The sequence below is a fragment of the Chaetura pelagica genome, unplaced genomic scaffold (genome assembly GCF_000747805.2).
Source record: "Chaetura pelagica isolate M959 unplaced genomic scaffold, ChaPel_1.0 scaffold69, whole genome shotgun sequence".
Taxonomy (NCBI): domain Eukaryota; kingdom Metazoa; phylum Chordata; class Aves; order Apodiformes; family Apodidae; genus Chaetura; species Chaetura pelagica.
The window spans coordinates 8,671,480-8,677,479 of NW_009970724.1; positions in this window are offsets into that span (position 1 = coordinate 8,671,480).

Sequence of the window (6,000 nt, forward strand, 5' to 3'; positions counted from 1 at the left end):
TAAGGAAGTATCTAAGTGGGCTGTGAAACAGTTATAAAAAAATTGAACTACTGATGGATGGCAATTCAATCTTGCATTCTTTCCTCTTCTGCTTTTTCTTCTCTGCTTGTGGTAATGAAGCAGGTCCTGTAGGTGTTCACCTACCTCATTCATAGGTATGTGCTTAAGCTTTAGAATGGATTTGTTTAGCCACTTGGTGCCTGAGGCTGCTTCCTTCTTCCCAGTCTTGTGTTGTCATCTTGTAGGAGAGAAGTGACTGGGAAGAATGATTTTGGGAGAGGCCTCATAAGCGAATAATGGCTGAAGCATGTTCTTTAGAGGTGAGTGGTGGGGTTTGGTTCTGCCCTTTTCCTGTTCAGAGAATGTAGTCAAAAGAGTCTTCTCATTAACTGCTTGGAACTAGAATTGATTGGACTGTCAGAAGCTTTTTGTATGGACAGTCATGAGTATCTTTTGACTTGACTTTGATTTCTACCACACCCTGTAATCCCACAGCTCAATAGAAATATGACTAATTAGAGGGTAAATGTCAGGTTGTCTAACATAACATTGAAATAAAGATACAGACTATAGGTAAATGCTTCTAGAATGTTTCTTTTGGCAACTCTATGCGTTCCTTAAATGCCTGTATTCCAATTTGGCAGGTAGCAAATGGAGAGTAAAGAAGGATGCCTTGTTTCCAGAAACCTGGTACACACTGAGAGAAGGGAGACTTCAGAGCTGTATGGGTGCCAGAGCCTCATTAACTTTCCTCAACTATAGCAATTGATAGCATCAGAGAAGGTGATGTAGTTCAGATACTTACGGTGAAACTTCAGCAGTGTGTAGGTGTGTTTACTATGAAATATTTTGAAATTATTTTAATCATTATTTTACTACTATTTTATTATCTTTACCTGTTATAGAAATCAACAGTTACATTCAGTAAATTGTTGGGTTTGAAAACCAAATCATACAATAAGGCATACAGCTTTTGATCTGCTCAGTGCTTACAAGTGTTCTTCTGTGAGTTTCTGTGATAGGGTACTACTGGAGCAAGGAGAAAGCTTGGATAAGGAAGGGCTTAACACATTTCTTGGCTTGAAGAGGGTAGGGGACAAAACTCCTGGATGGTTTGATTTCCAGGACACTGGACACAAGGGTCCTAGGGCAGGAGTTAGCAGGGCTCATTCACAGAGCTTTAAACTAGATTAGAAATGGGATGGGGTTGTAGCTGGGTTTGAGCTAGTGGGGCATTGTTCTAGTATTAATGAAGACCAGAAGGCGTCCTGTTTCCCCAGGTGCCACCAGCGTGCTCAGCTCACTCCCTGAAATGCCTGCACACCAATGCATGCAGCATGGGGAGTAAACAGGAGTTAGAAGGCTGAGGGATATAGGTCTCTTTAGCTTGGAGGAGACTGAGGGGTGACCTCATCAATATTTACAAATATGTTAAGAGTGAGTGTCAGAAGGACAGAACCAGGCTTTTTTCAGTGATGTCCAGTGATAGGACAAGGGGTAATGGATGCAAACTGGAACACAGGAGGTTCCACGTGAACATCAGAAAAAGCTTCTTTACTGTGAGAGTGACAGAGCCCTGGAATAGCCTGCCCAGAGAGGTTGTGGAGTCTACTTTGCTGGAGACATTCAAAACCCACCTGGACACGTTCTTGTGTGATGTGCTCCGGGTGATCCTACTCTGGCAGGGCGTTGGACTAGGTATCTTTTGAGGTCCCTTCCAACCCCTAAGATTCTGTGTTTTCTCAGCAGTAAGCAAGAGTTGCATGTCTTTTGTCTGCACCAAAAGTTGCTGAGTTTTAAAATGAAAGTGTCAGAAGAGAATTGTTATTTGAAACTAGGAAAGGCACAGAAATCTTCTTGCCATCAATTGACGAGTCTGGCAACTTAACGCTATGCCGTAGTATTTTACAATATCTACTTCAGCAATTCAAAACACGGTATGAAAAGGAAGTTCCTGCTTCACTAGTTGAACAATGTGGTTAGCAGGCTTCCGGAAAGGTCCGTGTTTCTCAGTCATCAAAAGTTGGGTAAACAAGCTCAGATTTGTCATGTGTCTTACTTGATAAAACTGAAAAAAGTGCTCAAAATTTTAAGCTTTTAGTCTCAGGATCTTGCATATTCTCTTAAAAATAATGTGAAAATATTACCTGTTAATCATTAGTAGCAATTTTTATCATGGGATTATTTGCCAGTTTGTTATCCTATGATACTATTGTTCTGATTTCCTTCTATTCTTCCCAGGTGTTTCTTTTTAATATTTTGACTATACCTAATCTGAAATGAAAATATGTTGTGAAGTAAGTTGTTTCTTCAGAGGTGGAAAATATAAGCATTAATGGAAATACTTAGCAGGTCATCAGTTGATGTTTGCTACTGAAAAATACTTTAAAAAAAAATATTCTCAATACTTTCTTGTGACTTGCACTGTTAATTGGAAATATACAAACATGGATGTAAGGTAGAACAACGTATCAAGACAAAGTACTTCCTGAAAAACCCTTTCTAAATAGGGTTTGTGAGCACAGATGACCATGGGGTTAGAGCAGTGAAGTGGTCTTCCAGTACAAATTTGCTGTCTTTCTGTGGTACCACAAGCTTAAACATTACCATAATTTGTTCCTTGGGATATTTCCTCTCACTGTTTTGTTGAGTTCTTTTTAAGGTGAGAAACTTAAAGACTTGGTTTAGTTACTAACAAGTAACACTCAACAGGACAAATAGTTTCCCAGACACAGGTGCTGATGTAATACTAAGCTATCTGGACTTAGCCTAGCCTGAGGGTCTTATGTCTCTTGTTTTGATCATAGAACTTTTCTAGTCTTGTTAGTATTCATGACTTCTTCTGTAATTTTGCACAAGACAGGACCTACTCTTCTATCCAGATTTGCTCCTAACTTTATTGTCTACGTAACTGGAAGCTACGTGGTTTTGTGTGTCTGGGTGTAATAAACTGCAGGTACAATAAGCAATACAAGTATTAATTGAGGTGCAAATATTGAAAAAAAATTAAGGCTTGTACCTGACACAAGTGAGAACTTGTATGTATTTTTTGTTTGTGTTACTCTGATCTGACATCTATGTAAGTCTGAATTTATTAGCATTGTTAGAGCTGATTTTGGGTTACAGTGAGTAAGAACAGAATTTGAACACTGCATGAGGAAGAAATGAAAAAGAAATGAATGCTAAAGTTCTTGTTAGCTTAGCAACGGTAATCTTTTACAGCATTCCTTGGTAAAGCTTTCTTCCTGCCTTATAAAATGAAGAACACATTTAAATTTAGTTTATTGAAAATCTCAATTTTGCATAATTTTATTCAACATCTGCATTCTTAAAACATTTAAATCTGAATAAAAAGTCCATTAAGAAAAAAATTAGGTTTTTATTCTCCTTGGTAAATTTTTATACAATCAAAAGCAATCTAGTCTTCAAAATCCAAATGAAACTATTTAGCTGCAAGTTTAAATGCCAAATCCTTCACTTATGATAAAACATATTCCAGCTGCCACAGTCAAAGCACAGTTACCTTTACAGTTATTCCCCAATTCATTTTCTGTGATGAACCTTGAACAGGGATAAAATATAGCCAGAGCTCTTAGTTGCAAAGCAGTAATTTCTTCTAGATGAATTCTTGTTATTTTCCTTCTACCAGAGACTGCTATTTGTAACTGGAGAGACTGCTGCAGTTCAGTCTTGTGTCTTTGATCAGAGAAGCCTGCACTCATGAGCAGCTTCAGCTGATACACCATCCTGTTTTGCCACTGCATGTATAACCACTGTCAGAGAGGCACAGCAGAGAGGCTGGAGAACCTAATCCCTTGAGATGCCCTGGGAAAATTTGGCAGAGCTCATCTGTTGGAGGTCTAAGCTGAAATCTAGAATCTAGTAGCTTTGATGTAAGAGGTAGATGTCTTAGTCAGAGTTTCACAGAGCTGATTTAATATTTTGCAGAGGGTTTGTAGCATCACAGTGATGGTGATGCAAGTGAAGATTGATCTCCTCTTCTAGCAAAAGGGGCAGAGCCCTAAGAATCTTATTTGTCTGTCCTGAAGGGACCCAATCAAAACCTTGAAAGTTGACTTCAGTGAGCTTTGCTGATAACCTGATGTAGATACATGGTATATTGGTACTGGGAGATGTACAGGGAAATAGCTGAAAAATATTATTTGCCACTCTAGCAGAATGAATTAACTTTTCCTAGACTTTGATCACAGAAATAAGCCGCCTTCTTCCAGGTAGTTTATAACAGAAAGCATATTGTGCAAAAAGAAGATACACAGAACCCTAAAGGGAAACAATCTTATTTTGCAGAAAGAAGTAGCAGCTCAAAAGCCTTTGGGGCTCTCTATAACAAGTTCTGTAAGGAATAATACTTTTTATTATAAAAACTATTTAGAAATATTATTGCTAGGTCCCACTGTCTGAAGTTGAAGCTGAAGTGCTGTTTTTAAGTACTGTAGCCCTTGATAGCATCTGCTTAATTAGAACAGTGTTTCTTCATGCATCTATTGACCCTGTTTTATCTCCATAAAATAACTTTTAATCACAAAGTCTCAAAGTTGCAATTCTGCTGTTCATATCCAGATGACCCAACACCAGGCAGAACATCAATATATATACTTTTAAAACAACTTGTAAAAAAAAGTGTTTAAGAAAGTATTTTTGAAAAACACTTCTGTGATTAAATGTAGCTTAACACATTTAGAGAGGAAATTTCAGTGACTTGGCACATTGTAAAATAGACTAGCACACCAGGGGTTTTGACAAGAATTCTCCATATCCTTACTGCACTGTTAAAAGCTACTTCATCTACAAATTACGTATTACTGGTTTGAGGACAGGTTTGCCTTAGTTAAGTGATTATTACAGATTCAGTTGATCCTAAAATCTGAAACCTGTACTTATTGCTCATGTAATTTATGCCTTACTCTCATAAATAGCTAGACATGGAAACACTGCTCGTGTACTTCGTACATTTGCACAACTGAAAGACCTGTGAGCATGAGCAAAAAGGGTAAGTTTAGGTGAATAGCTTTGGTTTTTCATGCCTATGTAAGTCACCCTACTAACTGCTACATTAGTCAAAGATGTAGGCAAAAACTAATAAAAATTTGGCAAATACAAGGGATTTTGAGACAACAAAAATTAACATTAAGGTATTGTTTTCACAAACTATGATACCTCCCACCCTTTATTAAAGGGAAAGAATGAGAAATTACTTCTTGAAAAATATGTATTACATGAGGTAACAGTAACTAAGAATTCACAAACCATGTTTCAAGGTATGTGTGCATTTGTTTGTATACCATAGTCACTTTATCTTGAATCTCATGTAACAGCCAAAAAGCATAACAGGGTTGTACAACTACAGGACAAACATTTATGAACAGAAATTGCACCTAATTTCTCAAATTCTTTTCAACACTGACTCAATTTCACATTGACGGTGCTTTTTTAAAGTGCTGATGTTAGTCATCTGTATATAAAAAGTTATCTTTTTTTCACAATGTAAGCCCAGTGTTTCTCCATGGTACTGTACAACAAAAGCTGAAGTTTTTTTGGAAACACGTAACTTTGAAAATAAATGACAGTAACTACAGATTACGCCCATGGGCCCCAACCCTGTAAACACTTAGGCACATATGTAAATTCACTCAATTTTTAACAGCAAATAAACTAATGTCTAAGCTACCATTTAAATTTTTATGTGAACATGAAAAAATGACAGTAAATACTTTGCATATGCACCAAGCATCCTGTGCACTGTGCATAAGTTAGTCATTAAAAGCATTAACAAATGCTACAAGTACAAAAAATGTTTTTAGTAGCATCTGCAAAAACTGGAAGAGCCTAGGGCAAAGCATTCTGTGGATGTTAAGAAAAAAAACAAAACACAAAACAAGAAACCACCACCACAAAAACAACCAAAAAGCCCAACACAAACTGAAAACCTGGTGTCTACTGCCTCTTCAAAAGAATCTGAAAGGTCATGGTTTTCTTTTT